This window comes from Thunnus thynnus, chromosome 18 (assembly GCF_963924715.1).
Source record: "Thunnus thynnus chromosome 18, fThuThy2.1, whole genome shotgun sequence".
In the NCBI taxonomy this organism is placed as follows: domain Eukaryota; kingdom Metazoa; phylum Chordata; class Actinopteri; order Scombriformes; family Scombridae; genus Thunnus; species Thunnus thynnus.
Window position 1 is genome coordinate 12,409,196 of NC_089534.1, and position 22,981 is coordinate 12,432,176.

The window sequence follows — 22,981 nt, forward strand, 5'->3', positions numbered from 1 at the left end:
TTTCCATCTTATATATTTCCAGCATGACTGAGCTTACCGCATTCCCCTACAGAGCCCTTCTTCAAACTTGCCGAGTGCTTGAGCAAACACTGTGCACTGGGCCAATTAAAACTCCTGTGGCGTGGGCGAAGGGGTATGGCAGCATGGGATGGATAGATGGGGCATAACGACCCATTTGGGTAATGACCATCTTTTCCCCTTCCCTCCCTTCCTCCCTCTTTTTTTTCTATACTCCTCCTTTATCTCCTCCTCCCCTCTTTTGCATTTCCTCCCTCCTTTCTCTCCATCTCTCTCTCTCCATGTTGATTGTCTGTCACTCCCTCAGTGCTCCTGGGAACAGCTAATTGCACCTCTTGCACTCCCCCGCTTCCCCATTGTGTGATAGGATGCCGATTGTGGCGGGTACTCACTTTAAGCGATCAATGACGCAAGTTGCTAAACAGCTCGGTGCTGAGCTGACCGCCTGGATGGCGCTTGTGGTCGATGCACGGCGCTTTTGCGTGCCTGTTGTTTATGCATTTCAAAGCATCACCGCGCATCATCTTTAGCTGAAGTGCGCTGTTAGACACATGTGGCAGCAGCCTTTCAAAAACAATATCTCCCCCGCTGCTAATGAAGAAATGAACAAACTGCAAAAAGGCAGAAATAAGTTGATAATATAAATCGAAGCAACATCGACCCGAGGGGATAAACACATTTCTTTCCTCCAGTGTGCAAAACACTTGAGTTGAAAGTTCAAACCTTTTCACTCGTATAAAAAGGATGCTGTCTTCTCTCATGTGTCGCTGTCAGGTGTCATTACAGTTCCGGTTGACAGTGTTGCAGCGTGCTTCCAAATAAACAGTGAGTCGGCATTAAGGAATAATGACAGAATGTGACAAATTATCACTCACAACTTGTCAATCATCCACACCCAGGGGTTGTTTGTTGTGACACAAATAGCAGCCGTAAACTTAGTCACAGGAAGGAGCTGTTTTTATTCAACACCCTGCTACACCAGCACTCCTTTGTGTATTAAAAATGGTGGAATACTCTCTCACAGGATTGAGGCCACGCTTCACACAAAAGGAAGTGGATTGGTGATAATGATGTCTCGTTATCATTTATTCGCTCTCACGTGTGCAGACACTTTCGTCTGCCTGCAAACAAACACTGCTGATGATTACATTCACAATTACAAAAGTGCACTCCATTTGTATCCTCCGAGTCTTTATTTTGGCAAAATGTCTGCTTCGAGACTCCTCCTGGCACATCGCTGAAACAGAAAAGATCTTTTTAGAGTTAAACACATTGCATGTTGTGAAAGAGCTGTCACAAATGATCTGCTAATGTGATTACAGGGTAATACCCCTGAGCGCTGAACGTGAATGGTGAAGAAGGAAGCGAGGAGGAAGAGCTTTTTTAAAGTGGGAGGATGTTTGGCAAAAAGCTTTGACACGACAAGAAAAACCAAGACAACAAACGAGAACAGAGCGAGAACAAACGTCTTTCAGTACTGAGTGATTTGCTAACATCATTATTTTGCTTTCAAACCCCGGCAAAATGAAAATGATCATAGGAAAGACATGCTCCTCTACCCCTCGCTCTGTTCCCTCTTTCTCACTGCAATCCTACTGTAAAGGCCTGACATTATCAATGCCTAATTATGCTTTAAGTTTCTCATCAGTTTCAAATCTAATCAAGTAGAAAATTAATATTTCAAAATCATATTTTCTGAGCAATATTCAACTCTATTCATGTCTGCTAATGAGAGAGGCGTAGATACACTAGACAGGCTGATGTACTCTTTAATTATCCCAATCTTGTCTCTTCTACATTATGCAGGATCACTTTTCACTGGCCGTTTCCTTTTGACCGCAGCATGAGCTCTGTGCGTTTGCATCTATACCCAAGTGCCAAACAAGATCATCCTTTTTTTTTTTGTCATCTGTACATATCCTTTCTTGCAAGACCAAAATGAGAGCAGTGCTGCCTTGAATTATGTGGAAGATTGGGATCAGACACTGGAATCTGTTTGGTTCAATTGTGCAAGAAGATCAAAAAAGTTCTGTTGGGGTAAAGAGATCTGACAAAACATAATGGGAGGTATCTTCCCATCAGAGTAACCTGCAGTATCTTGAGTGTAAGTGAGCGCATGCTGAGTTTTTGTTGCATGTCATGCCAGCCGTGCGGACTTCCTTGCCTCTACTCTCACCAGACTGAAAAATGTTAATAATTAATGGCTTTGTACGGTTAAAAGGCAGAAGAACAGAACTGTAGCATCACTGGGAAGTTAGATATAATCAAGATGTGTTTGCATGTGTAATAAATGCAAATCAAGCTTAATATGTAGGGAGTTAAATCAAGGTTCTGATCATCCTTTAATGACACTAACCCTTAGGCTAGGTATAGGAGGTTGAAAGATAGAGAGATGTACAATGATCAACTACATAAGAGGGCAGCAGAGTGTTGTAGAGAGCAGAAGCAAAAACATTAACTCAAGTATGCTGGTTCAAACACCTCAGTTTGCAAATATTCACCCAGCAGAGGTGCCAAGTTTCACTTTTCAGTTGTAATTTGGGTTTTTAAAATTTAGTTTAAAGAAAAATTCTAGTTTGTTACAATTTTTTTGTCTTCTTTTATTGTTCTGGCTATCATCATGAGTTATGATAACATTGTAGCAAAGTAATATGGATGCACTGATCTGATCTGGCAGATTGGTATCAGGACCAATACTCACCTTATTAAGAAGATTAAGTATCAACCTAATGTGACCAATATGCATTAAATATAGCTTCTTCATCAATACCAAATTTCAGTGTGTCTGCCATCAGCCATCAGGATGTCATTCATCAAATCAGTGAGTCAGGTTTTTGAGGCACATCAATCAACTCAAAGAAAAACGATCCCAATAAGTTCCACTTAGTTTAGTATACAGATTTTAAATTTGGAGAAAAGAGAGCACTGCTATTGGGCCAAGAATCAGTATCAGCAGAGATTATGTATGGGAATCAGTATTGGGAAAGAAAAAGTTGGATCAGTGCATCCCTATAAAGTAATCACTGGGAACCCAGCAACAACGCTAGAGCCAAGTCCAAGTCCAACAGCTTGAAAGTGAGCCAAAGGTTTATCTACACCACTTTATTTGGCAGTCAAAACAAAAGTGATTACATGCTTAAATGTTGGTAATAATCATTAATTGCACAGGTCAACTGTGTGTGTGCACAACTATGGAAGTCAAGTAGGTCAATGCTGATAATTTTACCAATCGTATTTGATTTCTCTTTTAAATCATTTTAGCTGACCTGGGGCCAGATGCATACACACAGATGCATACGCACAAAAACCATGCATACGCCATTTCCTACACATAAACTGGTATCTATAAACACAGAATGTGCTGTGAGAATGTGTACACCTCACACATTCTTTAGACCAGGCATGTACATGTTTTTCTAAAGCGATCTGAGGGTCATGTGATGAGGTAGAGATGAAATATAAGGTGAGAGACAGAATCTTTTAGTAGAACATTCATTGTTAGTTTTGGTTGACAACCAACTGGACTGATTGTGTGATTGATTTACACACCAAGTTGTAAAATGTCAATCAAAAGCATGTTTATAAATGTAATACTGATTAATCATTTTTGGGTAATTCACTTTATCATTACTTTAAGTTACATAGGAGTCAACATTTTATTTTGCTACATTACATTTCTGATATATCACTGCCAACAATGGTTTACAGGTCCATGAGATTAATAATATGGATGTTATAAAGAGCTGCACAGCCATGTGTAATAGTGAAGTGTAATGACTGTTCTGGCTGTTGCAGAAACTCGCTGGTGCCACACAATCTGTGAAACTGCACTCCTTTTTTCCCTTTTGTGTCACTGACGGGTGTATAGAGTGGTAGCAGCGAATTGATATGAAAACGTCCGGTAAAGTCTTCGTCCATTTATGGCTAATTTTGGGAGTAGAAATGGGGCTGGTGCACCTAGTTCCACTATAGACTGAGATGTACAAAACAGAATCATGCGTATGCACCACTTTATTACACTATTTTATTACAATTGCAATGATATCTTTAAAGACAGCCCAGCCTAAAAAGTGTCTGATTACTATTGCTATTATTGTTGTAGCAGTTTATTTTCATATAATTACCCTTATTCTAAGCAACAAGAACACAAACTTCCTTTCACCTAGTACAAGACTTATTAATTTTATATAGCTTCCTACTGAGTATTTCTGGTATGAAGTGTTGAAAGTTACACTCAGACAATAAATTAATCCCCTCAGCCTCTCAAAAGCTCCCCTTCTATAAATGAGCAGAACAGCCAAATACATCTAACTTCTCTCTGTGTCCTTTCAACAGCACAAATAAGCTAAGTATGCAAATGCTGGGCAGTCACCTTGTGAGGGTTTGCTGACATGGAAGTTTGTATCCTTAATAGGTACAAGTCTTGACTATACATCGACTCCTTGCAGACACTGTCACACTTAAAAACTTCTTTCTGTGTTTCCCTTGCCAGTGCCGCAATATTGACAAATTGTGTTTATAGAAGACATTTCTGGGTGTTTGCAAGTGTTGCAATCAATCAGTCATGTAAAGTAAAAAGTCAGTAACAGTGAGCAGAATTTGATTACTTTTAAATTCCAGGAGCTGGGAATCAGGATCTAATGTTTTTTAACAAGCAGTCAGTGAGGATTATATTTCAGAATCATATATACCCAACATTGTCTACATGTCACCACAGTTTTAGCGTGAAGGCAGGTGATTCAGGCCAGATGTAAATCCTACCCACTTGGTCCTCTCCTGTTAATTAGATAATGCTTCACTTCTGCTGGCATCACACACTTGATGAACGCAGTCCTGGGAGATTACTTCTCCAGAGCAGCTGACAGGCTGGATTACCTAGACAAATTAATGGCTCTATAATTTGATTTTCCTGGGATTGCAATGTCTAAGCGACTCCAGCAGAGAAGAACGGTCTGCATCAGCCCTCCTGCACAGTGACATTAGCTAATCACATCTGCATGCTAAAGAGACCACCAGGCCACAGGGAAACAAAAGGCTTCACAGAGGAGTGAAATGGGAACCATTTTCCACTGGAACTGAATTGTGAAGAGAACCAGCAGGATTCTTGGCCCACAGGTGCAGCTCAGGGTTCAAATGAACAAGGTCTGCACCAAAGGATGTGAGAGGACGAGGTAAGAGGTGAATCTGTTTCAAACGATGAGAGAACACAGTGCACTCCGGGTGGCCGCTTGTGTCTGTCAGTGTGCCTGTTGTGCCTGAGATCAGCTTCCAAACATTTGTCAGGTGTTTCTGTCAATAGCCATCGACTCCATTAAGAGGCCATGAACGTGCACACAAAGCAGAATATACACAAGCAAGCAAATCCTCAGCTGAACTGACACTCTACTCTCTGACCTATATCACTAAACTATAAGCTACAAACACACAGCACGGTAATATCTTGATTTCACAAAATCAAAGCCTTAGCTTGACATAAGATTAGAGGCATAGTTTACACATATATGTATGTTCAATGACCCACAGTGTTGCACAGACTATCACAAGTCTGTGGAAAACAATGACATTATAAAGAACTTATGTTACATTTTGCTGGTTCACAGTGCTAATAAAAGTTGTAATGACAGCTCTACCACTTGCACAAGTCCCAATGGCATGTAATTAAACTGTCTCATCAGGGAACCGCAGGCCTAATGAGCCCCTCACATTTCAACAAGTAAACTGCTGCTGCGGAACAGTTGTGGGCTCAGGCAACCGCTCCCAATCCATTCTCGGGGGTAATTCTCTCTGAATTAAAGTTTTGCAATTTACTTGCAAATAATTTGGCTTCTCCAAAGCTCAATTCATTTCTTTGTGTGTGTGTGTGTGTGTGTGTGTGTGTGTGTCTGTGTGTGTGGGTCTGTCATAGGCTACTTTCGGGGACAAATTTCAGACTAAACAATTAATTGGGGATAGCTTGATCAATTGAGGACAAAAGCCATGTCCCCAATTGGGAAAAAGCTGATTTTTGGGTCAGTGGTTAAAGTTAGGGTTAAGGTAAGTCTCCAGGAAATGAATGTAAGTCAATGTAATGTCCCCATTATTGACCTAGGACAACTTTTGTGTATGTGTGTGTGTTCTGTATGACAGATAGTTGTGCTCTGAGTGAGTGACACTGAGTGACAACCAATCAGGAAGGCAGCTCTGCCCGTCCAGGAAGTCCCATCTGTGCTGACATTGCCGATTTGATCAGCCCATGTGCAGGGTTGGTTTACACACCGCCCACACACTGATGCACTCAGGAGGATGATGGCGCATCAACACTAGCAAAGTGTTTATGTTTCTTATGTAACAACAACAGTATCTTGTGTAAGCATTTAGCATGGCCATTCTTACTGAAGTGTGCAAGAAGCTTTTATTCCCATGGCAACCCAAATAATTTGCGTGAGAGGTTATATTCATCTCTGTGAGCATGCTGCTGTAAGTGTTATTATGCAGACATAAAATTTGCAGAGCTTCATACAGCCACCGAGACCCATCAGGGGCTGGTTTCTAAAATTCATGTAGCTCTTGTTTGTTCTTTTTTGGCTCACGTGTATTCATGGCTAATGAAATGCAAATAACTTCTTTTAGTAACATCCTTCATTCCTACACACCACACACTAAAAGATAACTCATCAGGTATTATCTTTTGCCCACATTATTAGTGTTGTGTGGCTCTATAATAGCTGTTTACACATATATTTTGGGTTCAAACTTAATGTGAGGCTAGCTCTAAACAAATGCACTTTTCAGCACACCCTCCCATAGCCTTCGCCTGCCACATAACTGCAGCGTCCGCAGTTCAATTCTGGCAGTGGACCTTAGTTGCATGTCACCCCCTGGCTCTCTCTCTTTCTCCTTTGTTTCCCATCTACTGACACTAGGCTTAATATGCCCCTAATAAAAGAAAAAAAAGAAAAAAACTAATGCACTTTTCAACTTATTCCCAAACAAGCCAGACATAACTTCAAAGAACTTGAGCAAGGTAATTCAAGGTCCTGTATCTCACGCTCCTGCTACAATTTCACACTGAAAAATCTCTCTTCAGACACTTGAATATAAGGGGAATATATGGGGAAGTCCATCTTATCTGTCAGTGGGACAGGCATTATCAATGAAAAAAGCCCATGTTATCCTTGAGACCTCTATCAGTCAGTGATCAGCAAGCCTCTTCATCCTGGTTCAGAGTGTGCTCTGGGGAAACCTCTGGTGACATTCTCCCTCTACTGTGGTTCACAACACTGAATTGTGGTCATTTGATCCCCACATACTCCCTAAGGCACAAAACGGCTCTGGCATTTGCAGACAAGGCAGCAAGGGGAGCTGTGCCACACTGTAGTAAGGAGGGTCAGAGTGTCAGGATAGAGCAGGGACACCGCTGGAAAACTCCTAAATACCCGTCTCCGCAACAGAGTGGAACAGAAGAAGAAGTGGAGAAAAGTGCAGATGAAGCTGCCTCCAGAGCTCCAGGTGACGTCAAAGAAAGGAACGTCACTTCAGTTGGAAAATATTAATAGATCAGCACAGCTTGAAAGTGCATGCAATAGTTGGAATGTTTTATGTATGTATTTGCTCTCTGGAATCAATTCACATGGTGGATTGCATCTCAAAAAAGTCCTCCAAACTACATGTATTACATTGCCTACCAATAATAAAAAATATAGTTTATTTATTTACAAAAGCTACTCGGTTAAACATGTATTAATAATTTTTTATGGCCACATGGGTAGTACAACAAGCTGTAAACACAACATTACATATTATCATCTTATAAAGATAATATAAAATGTGTCACCAAACTGTTGCGTCTTTACACAGGCATTGATAAGGACCAACATTAGCATTTATTTGAATATCTGGTTTGGTTTCCACCACCTCCTATATGAAATATTGGTCACTTTAGCCCCTAAATGCTTCACTATGTTCACCAGCTACTTGCTAACTTTGTCCATCTGTTGTTTAGTGCTGCACAGGTAGTATACAGTTTTTTTCAATGCTGATGAAAGCAGCGAGATCAAATCATAACAGTAAAGATGCCGTAAAACCAAAACAAAGAGCTGAAAGATGCTAAAATACTTCATAGAGCTGAGGGAAACTGCAGTGTCTGGTGATAATTCTCTGTAGGTTGTAGTCGTATTTGATCATGTATTTGATACATTGTTGATATAAAAATACTGATTATAGCAGCTTTAAATGTTAAGAAAAGATCATGGTTTGGATTTGGTGTGGGTTAGGAAACAAGCAACGTTGACTTGTAAAAAACAGCGGTCTCCGGTATCAGTTGCATGCTTTGCACTATTTTCTTTCTGTATGTGAAAAGGAAGATGGCTTGTAATTGTTATCAATTCAATCTAGGATGAAAGGAAAGTCCTGCCCTGATGGAGAATTACTAAAGCTATGAAAAATCCAACTGATAATTTCATCACTTTGGTTTCAAGACAGACGGGCCAGACCAACATCTTTAATGGTGTTTTTTTTTAATAATTATCTATACTAACAAGTGGTTTAAAGTAACAAAGTGTAAGTACTGTACTTAAGTACAATTTAGAGGTATTCATTCCTTTGCTCCACTGCATTAATTTTACAACTGTATTTACTTGTTATTTTGCAGATCAAAATGCAACAGACATATTGTTGTATGTTGTCTGTCTGTTATTATGCACTAATCGTAAAAAAATGCTGAATTCATGTTTATGCATTGGTGATGAAAAGCCAATAATATAATACATTTAGTATATAATGATATCACTGAATATATCTGAAAGGGGCATTCTACATAATGAGTACTTTCATTTTATATTTGACTATATTTTGCTGCTAATATTTTTGTCCTTAATTACTACTTAAGTGAAAATTGTAAAGGAGGTCTTCCACTTGTAATTATGTAATTTAATACTGTGGTATTTCTGTTTTTACTTAATGGATCTCAGTACATCTTACAGCACTCTTACTGACACATCTTACGTGTCTAGCATTTAGCATCTATAGTAAAAAAAAATATATTTTCTCTATTCATTGAAATAACCTTCATCTTGATAATAAAACTGAATACAGTGACTGTTCAATCTGTGAGAAGATTTTCTGCTTTCCTCTTGACTAACCCTTCAATCACTGTTTCCTCTAATAAGCTAAAGCTACACCTCCTTTCAATTTATGTTTCTTCTCACTTCTCTCTATTATCCTATCTGATTAAAAGTTAATAGGCAACTCCCTCAAGGTTTACACCATCCTTACTAAGTAAGCTAAAACTACCGCTCTCCTGCCTTTCCCACATGGGAGTCAATTATTAATCAGCGTGCTCTTTATTAAACCAATTAGCTGCACCTGTAGCATGCTGCCCCCAGCTCCAGCATTAAGACTCTGAAGTGATGGTTGGGCTGGTAGGTTATGTTGCTCCATAAGCCCCATAATCACACAATTTCATCAAAAACACTTAACTGCTCCCTCCTGACTGAACTATTAACTGAACTTGAACTGTAACTGAACATCAGAATAATAACCAAGTGTACTAGTAATATAAAAGTAGCAGCCAACCTCTACTATTATAACAAACACAGAACACCAGGGTGTTCACTAAGAAAGATCTGTTTTATAAGCTCTCAAAGGAAAGAGACACAAGCGACGAGAGTACAGATATTAGCTGGTCTCAAAAGCAATAAAATGCTTCTCAAGATATATCCTTCGAAAAAGTACAGTCTTGCAGTTTCAAATCAGCAGACGGAAAAAATGAATCAGTCTACCAGAATGTCTGACACTTTGGCAGATACATAATGTTGAGGTGAAACTACCTCTGGGCCTGAGATTAAAGCTTGGCTCCGATACTTGGCATGCATTTCTACAATTAGTAAACAACAGCGACTCCTCGACATCGGTAGCATCAGTGCAGAACATTAGCATCGACCTTATTTGAATTTTGACCCAAAAGACAAGGTGTTAGCGCAGGCAGCAGGAACTCCAAGACCTCATGTTAAAAGAAAAATAGAATAAAATACCAAAAAAACATATTATTCTTTCTAAGCTTCCAGGGATATTGGTCTGTCCAGAATGCATTACTGCATCATCTTACTGAAAGCAGTGTGATGAATATCTTTCCAATATTGAGAGAAGAGAGAATTTCTATTAGCAAGCTGTTCAGATAACGTAGTGAAAAAAAAAACAAAAAACAGACTCGTCCAGCTGGCTGTGTGGAGCTCCAGTCTCTCCCGCGTTTCCTGCTCTCTCTGTCTCTCTCTCTCTCCTCTGAGGTGTACCATTCAGTCAGCCTCCATTAGTAAATTACACGTTATCTTCTCTGGCTGGATCGATAAATTATCACATAACAAGATGTTGGACCTTGATTTGCATTACTGGTCCTGACAGCATGTAACAAACTAATTATTTCTGAAGGACCTCTCATTCTATGTGTGACAATTTGGGAAATGGAGTGCAGACATTTCTATGACTTGTGAAAGCCCACAGAGCTAATACACGGAAATCAAAAGCAATGACACCGTCACATGAAAACCAAGCTGCAAATAGACACGTACAATACAAAAAAGCCAAGGGCGCCGAGACACAGAGACATCTTCATTAGAACACTTCATTTCAGGTTTTCTCTCCTCTCCTTTAAACTGTTTTATTAGCTTAATAAAAATGGGATATAAAAGCTCATTTTGTATTTTTATTTCCCTTTTTTTATTACAGAGACCTATTGATTTCTTAAAAGGAGAACGTGATTTTTATCTCTAATATGGTCCAATGAATGTCTTGCATGACCTAATTTCTCCTCTTTGCTCTGTTTTCAGGCGTGTCATTTAGCCTTACTGTATATTCCAGGTGCTTCTGAGGTCAGTGGAAGCGCCTGTGTGCCTTTGTTGATGTAAAGTTGAGCACAGAAAATGTCAGTTGTTGAAATGTCATTTAGGGTAAGGTAATGGCCTGAAGAAAATGCGTGTGCCTGTGAAATTGAAAGGAAAAAAAAACCCAACATAGCAACAGTTGACATGCTGTTCCCTATGAATGATGACACGCCTGTCTGGACCAATCAGTAACAAATGTGTCACCTGTCATGCAAATGGTGTCGTTTTTTAAAAGCGTGTCACGGAGACCTGAAACTGACGCCATTCGCATACGCAGTGAAGAATTTATTGCCTTACTTTTGTTGTCAAAGTTGCAATGTTGTTGTGTGAGGATGAAGTTGTAAGTACACATTTCAAGGATGCTCTGGCATTCAAGGTAAAATAATGAGCTACAGAAGAGAAATGCTCTTTATTTCATTCATGAATAGACTACAGTATGAGAAAAAGAACGTGGATTTTGTCATTTCAACCATTCAAAATTTAAAACGTCAGTTCTGCTACATTTATTGTCTCAAAAAGTACTATTTTGATAATCAGAAGTTCTCATTAGTTGTAGTTCTAATGATTATCATGTGTCTCTGGGATCCTCGCAAATCTCACAGGGCATTACATTGATCTGCCCGGTTCAATGACTGTAATGACAAACGCCCAATGAATCCAGTTAGGCTGGACGTGCATTACTGTAGATAGCAGGTCAGCATCTTCTCAGGGTGATGGTGACTGCTTGCAGAAGGTATAAAGGGTCTGTCCTTATAAAGTCAGAGAGTGGGAGAAGTATACAGAAGACAGAGACAGAGAGAGAGAGAGAAGGGCTAGAAGAAGGGTTTGAAAAATGGAACAGAGAGGTAAAGGGGGACACACCGCAGAGTATGAGGCTGGAGAGTAAAGAATGTGGGATTGGCTGGTTGGGTAAAGGGAGCTTTGGTCCCTATAAAGTCACATTACTGCAGGCTCATAACACAGGGAAGCTGCTGCATCCACAGATATGAGCATTGGCTTTGGTACATGAATAATTCAGCTGGCAAGGAGGACACAAGGATCTGTTGATATAGTGGCATACGGATTGGGCCTTGCGAAGGCCCCCGAGAGACATAACATAGCAGGAAGAGCACAAGTTAATCCACATCGCTGTAAGATCTGACCTTACAAACCCATGAAATCAGAACCTGTAGAAGCCGCTGCATCATTGGAAAAGATCATCTATCCTTGTACCTCCTTTTTGCACTCTGTATTGTATCTAGGCCTCATTAGGTGGTGCGAAATGTGCATCATGTTTTACAAGAGGTTTGTTAGCATGGAAATGCATGCAAAGCCCCACTGTGGGACAGAAGATTTTATTAATCCGGTCAGGAGAGAGTTAATGTGAGAGTTCCTCCGCATGCATCAGATAGCAGCTGTACTAATGGGAGGCAGGCTGCTAGGAACCTGGCCGACAGGGATTAGATAGAGAAGTGATCACAGGGAAGACTTCATCAGAAATGCTGAGGCACCAGGCAGCTCATTACTACTGTAGCAGCACAGCTTCAGCCCAGTGGTCCCACTCTGCTCTCTGCAGCACCACACACAGGAGCAGGCTGACACACTCAAGAAATACTGTATCAATACAAACACACACACACACACTGCTAGACTCCCACACAATTAAACCTACTGCTCATACACATAAACACGCATGTAGGAGGCTTTTACGGGCACCTTTATGTTAGAGAGTAAGACTTTCTATTTTACAATGCCAGGCACACTAAAGCTAGAATTCAAGTGCTTAGATACAAGCAGGCACAAAAAAGATCTAAAGCACACATACGGTGTCATGCTGTCGACTTCAAACAAACACACACACATTTTATATTTCATGCTGCGCCTGCAATGCATTGAATCAGAACAAAAGGAATTACACCGTTTTTCAAAAAACATCAAAACACATTTTCAATGAGGTCGAATGGACTGAGATCCTCTGAGGACAATCCACATACAAACACATTTTTTTGTGTGTGTGATTTTGAAACTCATCTCAGGAACTATGGCTTCTTGTTAGAAGGGCGTACCTGTGTTATCAAGTTTTGTGCCTCACTCTACAGGCTAGTGATGACTTATCATCTACTTCTCACAGCTCTGGTTCTATCCATTGCCTCAGCAGAAACACTGAATTGAACTAGTCTTGCATCATACATCAGCCTCCCATACACGATACCTCCTAAGCATTTACAACGCTCTTTGGGAGACTTTATTTTTCTACCTACCTGGAAAATGTCTTTCTTTAAAGCAAGATTTTTTAACATTTCTCTGTCTGGATACTGTTTTAGAGAAACTCTCTAAAGGGATGTTGCCCGGTGAACCAACAGCAGCCACATGTTTCATCAAGGTCTCAGTTGACATGGCTAACCTCCAGTAACTTATCAGTCTGGAAAACTGTGAGTGAAAAGGTTTTTCTCTTCACAAAGTCTGCCCAAGAAAAACAGAAGCAGAGTAAGCCGAGTATGATTGCATCTGTTTCACATCGACACCTTTTGGATTTGTGAAATGATAATTTGATTGCTTTCTATGACCCAAGACACTGCAAAGACAACAGGATGTTTATCTTTGAAAGCCCCACAACTAGCAAACACTGTTGTCTGCTCCGGATGACAACAGGTTCATCATGGCAATTGCCCATCTCCTGCTCAAAAGAAGGAATGATTGCCAAAGTGTAGTGATGGCGGGGGTTGTGTGGCGTGCGAGTGGGCCCACAGAAGACAGCTTAGCATTGATGTGGCACAGAAAGTATGCAACAGAAAAGAGGGATCTTTTTCTGCTGTTGTGTTGACAAGACTTTCATATCCAGACACGCTTCTCCACGAAGGAGGCCAATAAAAAATTACGTGTTAACATTTATCATATACACAAATAAACACAAAAACAGACAGCGGATATTTAGACATGGTGCTTGTCACTACTTGGCCAGACGGATTGCGGGCACAAAATGATCACAGTCTCTAACGTGCCAGATACAAGCTGAGAAGTCAGTTGCATTTCATGTGATAAATAAAAACAGATGGTTTGAACCAAGTGAGAAAAATGTTAACTTTGGACAAACAGTGGGAAAAACAGCCACACATGCTTTTACAGCAGTGAGGAGTCCAGATCAGTCTCTCCTTGGATGATCCAGGACATTCTTGGTCGCACATGCAAATATGCAGAATCCCAAATATACATATGTCAGCACAATATTCCACCAAGGGCAGATGACATCTTTTTTTAATTTGAATTCACATTTCTGGATATATTAAAAGTCAAGAAAGCTACCAAGTATTGTATTATGTTCCCTATTTTACATTAAAAAAAACCCATTTGCAGATCTTAATGGCATTGCAGTATAATCAGGCTAATGAAAATATAAATACAGGTAGTCTTTGTTTTACTTGCACATTTATTAAGGCTACATTCAATCAAGTTTGGTTGTGTCCATCTACCAGCAACAAAAATGTCGTTACTGACAAAACAACTGTCTTTTTAAAGCTTTACGGTGTTGCATACAACAACCTTGCAAGAACAATTTAAATCTTAATAATGCTATTGACTTTCCACAAATTTATTCCAAATTTATGTTTGAGGCCACACCAACATCACATCGTGTTGTTCTTAGATCTGTTTCAGCACAGACAGAGCAGAGAAGTTTGCTCACTTATTGATCTGCTGCTTTTTGTGTTTCTAGACAAGATATCAGCCTGATATCAGCTGACTGCTAGCTCGTGTTAGCTACCCAGCAGGTAGAGAGAGACTAAGCAGAATCCACAGGCTGTTCAGTCGACTCACAGTGCTTCAGCTCTTGTAACCAAAGATGATACAACATCAACAAACACAAACCGAGAGCACAGACCGGTGCGCAGATTAATTTTCAGTCTGTCCCTCTCGTAGATGTGACCGTTAAAGTCACTACAGGATAGCCAGAGACAGCTAGCCACCTGGAGTCACGACAGTCCTGTAAACTGCAGCAGGTGCGCTTGTAGCGTAACTAATCACGTCACCATTTATGGGACTGTTGCCACTCAAAATAGCTAATGTAGCCAGCTACCATTTATGTTACTTTTTGACTAACCATAACCTTTAGTGTGTAATAACTTAATAAATTTTCACAACATTTTACACACAGTTGTTCATCAAAACCATATAGATCTAACTCCAAACAGGCAGACAAACACTTGCAACTGTTGTCCTGGAAACACTGTAAAGCTACAGAGAGGTGATCGGTGGGGATGTATGGTTGCATTAAGAGAGCTGATGTAAACACAACAGAAGTTTTAATTGTTTTGACTTTTCATGGAGCTGAGTTAACCGTGTGTCCTGAGGGTGTCTCCGCAGTCTCTGACACGTACATCAGCAGGCTGTGTAGAATACAGAGACATAAGTGACTGGTTTAATGTGCATAAAAGCACAGATGTTGGTGTCTTTGTTCTGCAGCAGCCAGGTGCTGCTGTGCATGATTTAATCAAGTTAACCACAGCGGCTCTGGCATGCATAACTACGCCTTGACAATGTGTGTCACTCAAATTAGAAACTGTGGATAGAAAACATACCTGTCACCTTCAGACAGCTGTACAGGGAGTTGATGAGCTGATAGGAAGTGGATGAGAGATGCTGATAAGAACAGACATGACTCTTTACTCTGCCTTCCTGGTATTATTGCCATGATTGCTATAAAATTGTATTTTTACTGTGCATTTAGATGTGTCTTCCGGATGATGAATGTATAGTGAAAATTAAACCGACAAGCTCAAATATAGATGACAAGGGTTTGTGTAATTTTTAAGGGTTCTGTGTGAGCACATTTCCATCAGTTAAAGTGATGAAAATAGCACAGGAGGACAGGAACAGCACACGTGCTGATATGTTGACCTTGACAAGGCAGGCTGGCAGCACACGCCGCAAAAATGTGGTGAATATTGACACCAAAATTGTAGAGAACTGCCAACGATGAACTCTCTGCTGAGCCTCTCCTCTACTTCGAGAAATGGTGAGTCACCAAAATGCCAAACAGCCGCAGGCGGAGAGACCTCACAGCTTTGGAAAAATGCCACTTCAACAACGCAAAGCAGAAAACTAGCAGAATGTACAGCTCTTAACTTTTTAGGTGGTTATGGGTTCTGTTTTAGTCTGCTATACTGCTGTACATTCTGCTAGTTGTTGCAGGCATTACAACATCATCTTTGTCACTAGTTAAGATGCTTTTGTAAGTACTCCTTAAATTTAAGAAGCAGCAGATGTTTTTGGATAAATGCAGCCAAGGTCTCCGTTTCTGTCAGGTAGCATTTAAATTCTCACCACCTTAAACATACTTGAGGAACTAATTATTTCTTCAACTAATTAACTCTTGACAAATTATTTTCACCGTGGGGTTATGATCATCTTTAAACCATAACAAAAGAAACAAAGAAAATTTGTTCCAGAGACTGATTACGAGGGTAATTGTGCTTTGAGATCCTGTGCCTGATATAAGGAAGAAATGAGAAAAAGGTATTGCTAAAAAGAGCACACCATGATCCTGAAAATGAGTTCATGGATGAGTATCAGGTTTACACATCTCACTTTCACCGAGCAATTCAGATATTTTATTTCCTTGTTTACTGCCATTGTTTGTTACTTTCTGCATCAGCGCCTGTAAATCTAAAGGGATGCCTTCGTAAGCGTGACTGTGTTAAATAAAAATCAGAGCGCTACGCCGAGAGAGGTGGGCTGCCGTCAGCGTCTTCTGCTTGACATGCAGAGGGCGAGCGATAGGAAGAAACTGGGGAAATTTAGCCGAAGCAATTCAAAAATTCAGTGAATCATTAATGTATCATATTGCAGTCAAGATTGCTTTCCATTTCAATTCATTCTTATTTAGACACCTCGTTTCATGTGAAAATAATCGCAAAAATAACCAAAAACAGAAATAATCATATTCATAACTTAAGGAGGGAGGTAGACTGAGGGAGGACCTGCGTTGCTTTATTGGCAGAGCTGAAGTGAGCAGTCTGCTTTCACCTTGTATCGTTTCACATTTCATCACTTTTTTGCTTGATTTTTGTGCGGCCTTATTTAAAATCTATATCTGCACAACAGCAAACCAATAAAAAGGAATGTGCCATATGTAAACAGACATGTAACCCATGTGAATGTCATAGTTATAGATTCAGGTCATTTGTGAGCCACTGATATTAACCGCTACTAACACCTAGGGCTGGGTGATAAGACGATAATAATTATCTCAACATAATTTTCCTCGATAGAAATATAACAAATGTTCGATTAATGTTCAATATAATTAAACTGAGAGGGAGAGAGAGGAGCCATCACAGGAGCTACTAAAGGAGGCAGAGGAATAGCTAAACATAAGACACACCAAGTAAGAGAGAGCAGGAGAGTGAGAGGGAGAGAGAAAGGCATTTATATACAGTAGCACTTTTTCCCAAAAACCCTTCAAATTTGCCTCTCATTCACACACTAATGGTAGTGTGGAAGGCATTGGCCTAACGATCGGGAGCAGTTAACGGCTCAGTCTCTTTGGTGAGGGACACTTTGGAATGCCGACAGGAGGAACCAGGGATTGAACCGCCAAGCCTGCAGTTACTTGGTGATGTGGTCCACCTTCTGAGCCATAGTTGCTCTAAAACAACGCCTCCTTCGAGCCGGATTTGAACCAGCGACCTAAGGATGTCTATTGTTATTCCTCTACAGTCCTCCGCTCTACCAACTGAGCTATCGAAGGGGCTGCAGAAGTTGACGTATGGAAATGAGAACAACTAAATATTGAATTTGACTGTGCAGGAATTACAATTATCCGGCTTAACAGGTAACATGTATGACCTGGGATTAAATCCTTATTTTAAGCTTTAAATTTTCTGTCTGCAAGCATTTATATACAGTAGCACTTTTTCCCAAAACCCCTTAAAACTTGCCTCTCATTCACACACTCATGGCAGTGAGCTACCATGGCAGGCACTTGCCTAAAAATCAAGAGCAATTTGGTTTTCAGCCTCTTTGGTGAGGGACACTTTGGAATATCGGCAGGAGAGACCAGGGATTGAACCACCAACCCTGCAGTTGCTTGGTTACGTGGTCTAACTTCTGAGCCATAGTTGCTCTAAAACAATACCTCCCTCAAGCTGGATTTGAACCAGCAACCTAAGGATGTCTGTTGTTATTCCTCTAAATTCCTCCACTCTGCCAACTGAGCTATCAAAGAGGCTATAGAGGTGGGTGTATGAAAATGAGAACAGCTGAATAGTGAGTTTGGCTGTGTTAAAAACAGTTATCAGTGATCACAGAGAGCAGGAGGGAGCTGAACAGAGGGTTGGTGGTTCGATCCTCGGCTCCTCCTGTCGACAGGATTAGCAAGAAAGTCGCTGAAAGATGGAGAGAGCTATGAGAGCTAAGAGTGCTTGAGCAGAGCTAGTGTACGTTTAAATGTACAGCAAGTAATTAGCCACAGTAGAATATAACAAAATTAACTGGGTTGAGAGCAGAAAAAATGCCACCAGTTAACACAGAAATGCTGGTAACCGGAAATGAAACAATACGTTTACCACAGCAAAACAGGCCACAACTTCATCTGGGCAGAAGTGATTTCTGTAAGATATGTATTGTGGTTGTTTTCATTCATTTTCCATATTTATTTTCATTGACTGAAAAAGGAATTAATTTTACTCATGTATATTTTGATGTTCAAAAAAGAGTTTATCATTATAATTGTTTTGAATGATCTATCTCAGATTTGTGAAATCTTCTGCTGTTTGGCCAGTGTTTGTCATGTTCTGACCATAAAGAACAGTTTAAAACCACAATTAACTGTCTGGTTTCTTCAACTTTCTCTCAAGTCAGCCTTTAAACTGGAAAGGAATCATGATTTGAGATTTATTGTGATAATTATCGATATCGACTGATATGAAATTTTTTTATCGTGATAACATTTTTGGCCATATCGCCCAGCCCTACTAACATCTGTGATGGGGTGTACCAACTTAAAGACCTTACATCTCCTATAAGCCCCACCACCACATCTACCCACATACCCCACTTTTGTAACACATGAACTTTCAATCAAATGTTGGTCAGAAACAAATTAAAGCAGAATCATGTGTACACTCCAGGAATGATACTCAGTAAAGTGACAGAGGGACAATGTCACTGCTTGCAGCTGTTCAAACATGTCACCTACTCTCTTGTTGGGTCTTCCCATGTAATTACACAGCTGTCACACTGTAATCACACTAATCTTTGGTGAATCACAAGGAAATAGCATGGGCCTCTCGCTCATCAAGAGGCATTCCTCCTCTTCATCTGCAGTGTGTTTGTTTTATAAACCTGGAGGGATAATCTCCTTGTCTGCAATGGGATAAAATCCTTGCAGTCGTTCTGAAAAGAAGTAAATGTGAACACAACCACTGCTAGTGACAGCTTGCGTGAGATCACATATGTGGAGAAAGTAATGTTAGTGTAGGGATCAGCAGTTCTGAGCAGGATGTACTAGGGATTGTTAAGCTTATGAATTGACCTGTGGTCAGGTTGACTTAGTGCGGTGTCCACTTTTTTGATGGTTGAGAGACTTCACACGATTTGAGCATGGGAAAAGAGAGCTGTCAAGTTGTATTGATTAAATGCCAGCTGATGTGACAAGTTCAAAGGGTGGGGGGGACATAAAAATGAAAGTTTGCTGCCAGTTCAGTATGAAATGACAACTCACAAACAGTGTGATACTCACATGCCCGCAAACCCCATAATAAAATCTTAAACTTGGAGTGCAGGTGTCTCCCCCCTCTGGCAGTGAGAGTAATTACAAAAACACTTTTGGCTTACTCCTTTGCTACCGTTGCGACTGTAAAATGGTGGATAAATTGTTTGAGTGTCACACAACCACCCAATATATTAGCCTCTACACACCTATGGTCACCCACACAGGTGTTTTCAATTATTTTGATTAGTCCTCTTCTCAGGACTGTGTGGGCATCTGCAGAATTCTGTTACCTTTGGTAGTACCTTTTGTCATTTTTTCTAGATTTTGGGAACATCATTTTTAATCAACCAGATTAAGTGAAAGGGCTTTTTGTGAAGGGCCTTTAATGAGGACACACAGAGTCACTGATGCAAAGCACCTGAAATTATACTAAGCCAGTCCAATGGGTCTGAAACCTACACTTCCAGTCTAACCTGCACCTTGTGATGATGTAGCACTTTAAAAGTGACATTCATTCATCCATGCTGATAAGGCTGAACCCACTATACTCACCACAAATGATAATGCGTGGACTCCATCCCATGAGGCTGGTCCATTGGCGCCTCTCAGCCTATCCCTGGAATAGCTGTCAATCCTCCCGAAGTCCCATCAAAAAAGCATCAACCATTATTGCTGTTCTTGCCATCTAGAGACCACAGCTATTCAAAAGCCCTGTTTACACCTGGTATTAACGTGCGTCTCAGGTGATCCGATCACCAGTGGACAGCTACAAGTACGTCTGTTTACACCTGGCATTAACATGTGTCTCCACATGCGTCCTGAGTGACCACTTGTGATCGGATTTCACTTCTCCACGGACATCATCTCCATTTTCAAAGACCGAACTCGTTTGTTATTAACTAGCAGGAAGACTAGACCAGACACAATTTGCGCATTTACGCACCAGACACAGCAGCATAACTTCATTGATAATTTAAATCTCCGACACGCTGACAGGGCCGGTCAGGATCTAATGTTAATTAATGTTCTGTGTTCTTCTACACATCCAATAGGTCAGCTGTTACACGCACAGTCCGGTTCATACTGTTTGGAGTAAAGCAGCCGTCCTCCTGATAAATCCTGAGCTCATTATGTTGAGCAGTGCAGCAAAACTAAAAACTGTAGTTATCACCTTGACAGGACAAAGGAAATTATCCAGCAACTTTTATCTTCTGAAATATTTTTTAGACAGACAAGCGAAAAATTAATGGTTTAATTTCTATTCTAATTGTCAATTTGAAGAGGAAAACCAGTTAGGGGAATGGGAAAAACAGGAAAAAATGGGAGGTGGATTACATTTTTAATTCACGTGAAAACCAAAATAATATTATATTTTTAAATATTGTTTAAATATTGTTTATCCTGTTATTAAAAAAGTTGAACAGCTTTGGACGGAGGGTCCTGTGCCTAGCCGGAAAATAGAGGACGTCAGTTGACGTCATCAGTCCTTCAATGTGGCCCAGGATGCATTGCATTTACACTACTAAAAGAATGTGGCCACACACGGCCCAGACCACCTCCAAATGTGGTCCGAGTGAACGGCTCTCAATCTGTCCTCAATTCGTCTTGGGTGTGTTTACACCTGTATTTAGAACTGTCCACTTGTGATCGGATCACCCGAGACGGATGTTAATACCAGGTGTAAACAGGGCCCAATAGGCCTTTTCTATACACATCTGCTGGCTTGGCTTGAGTTGGCTTGATCCACTTTGACTTGGTGTGTCAGCCCAACACTGCAGGGATTTGCATCTCCATTACAATAGGGCTACCTTCTTTAAGGTTTGTCTTTAACTGATGTGACAGCCCTCACTTGTTCTCTCCCTCTCTATTGCTTTCTTTCTCTCTCTTTGCCTCTTTCTTTATTTGCCTCTAGTTCTCTCCAGTTACTTTTGATGTTTTTCTTCCAGGAGTGGGAGGGTAAGAGGTCTTTCAGTTGATCGGGTGTACCTGAGGAGGGAGTGGCCCAAAGGATATAAAAGGCTGCTGGCCCAGGTGTTTCTCTCTTTTTTTCTGCGGAACAGCAGTACCCACATCCACATGGTTTGCACATTAGATTAAGTTGTTCTGAACTTGTTTCTTTACTTTTGCACTCAACATTTCATGTATCCATACACCCACCTTACACCACTGATACAAACATTCCTGTATGAGTTATGTTTAGTTAAATAAATATCATTTTTGCACCATTATTCAGTGTGGACTCTCTCCTTTGTTACAAGCCGGAGCCAGGTTTGTAACAAATGGGGGCTCTTTCAGAATCAAAAGATCTCTGGTATAGTATTTGATGGTTGCTAGTGCTTGGTATACAGCTAGAGATTCATGGAAATCTTTAGGGATCTACTATGGTGAGTAGAGTGATTGTGGTTATTTGTTTGTGTATATTGGTAGCTGTGGCCTAAAGCAAGCAGTAGTATTGGGGAGAGTTCCACACATAGTTAAAGGGTGTAGGTGGTTTCAGCTTAGTGTGGATTTAGGTTCAGGCTGGCTGTCATGCTAAGTTTGGGGTCTAGACTTTTGTAGGCAGTGTCTCAGGCAATTTTTTGGGTGTGGTGCTTTGAGTATTGGTGTTACCGGTCAGTGTGGTTTGAGCTACTGGTATTGGTGTGATCATGTCTACTGTGGAGGAATTTGTGTGGAATCCAAGTGAGGGGCTCTTGGATGCCTGTACTAAGGATCAGTTGTTAAGTGGCAGAACATTTTGAAATTGAAATCCCTAGTCAGGGGCGCAGTGTCCTCTCCATGTTTGGTGGAGGAAGGTGATGAAGAACCAGTAAATTCCACAGATGACTGTATTATGCAAGGGCGACTCAAAAATTCAGTCATTGAGTGACCTGGACAGGTTGTTGTGTCATTTGCCTGATGCTAGGAAGGAAGAATTGTCTAACTTGATTTTGTCATTTCCTTCTTTGTTTTCAGACACTCCTTCTCAAACCCATCTTATAGAACATGACATTGATGTGGGGGATGCTGAACCAATTCACCAGAGGCAGTTGGAGTCAGAGGTGAAATATATGCTGGAACACAACATTGCAGAACCCTAGTTGGGCATCCCCATGTGTGCTAGTGAGCTAGCCAGACCAAACTGTTAGACCGTGTACAGATTTTCGCCAAGTAAATAATGTCACCAAGCCAGACTCCCATCCACTTCCCCGTATGGAGGATTGTGTTGATCAGGTGGGCACAGCGGAATTTGTAAGCAAGTTTGACCTTTTGAAGGGTTACTGGCAGGTGCCCCTGTCCAAACAGGCTCGAGACATTGCAGCATTCATAACACCCTCAGGCCTGTATTCCTACAAGGTAATGCCATTTGGGTTGCGAAATGCACCAGCTACCTTTCAACGATTAATGAATAAGGTAGTGGCAGGGTTAGAGGGATGTG

General features: G+C 40.7%; 1 long non-coding RNA gene and 1 other non-coding gene across 2 annotated transcripts in view; both read right to left on the reverse strand.

The window, feature by feature from the left end:
- Positions 1-1,098: 1,098 nt before the first annotated feature.
- LOC137169500 (uncharacterized) overlaps positions 1,099-22,981 on the reverse strand; it is a 42,930-nt gene continuing 21,047 nt past the window's right edge. Inside the window, exon 4 of the long non-coding RNA XR_010924474.1 lies at positions 1,099-1,255. This is a non-coding gene — a long non-coding RNA (uncharacterized lncRNA). The remainder of the gene's footprint in view (positions 1,256-22,981) is intronic.
- trnay-gua (transfer RNA tyrosine (anticodon GUA)) lies at positions 17,510-17,598 on the reverse strand. Its single transcript is given in 2 exon segments — positions 17,510-17,545; positions 17,562-17,598. It is a non-coding gene; the product is annotated as a tRNA-Tyr (tRNA).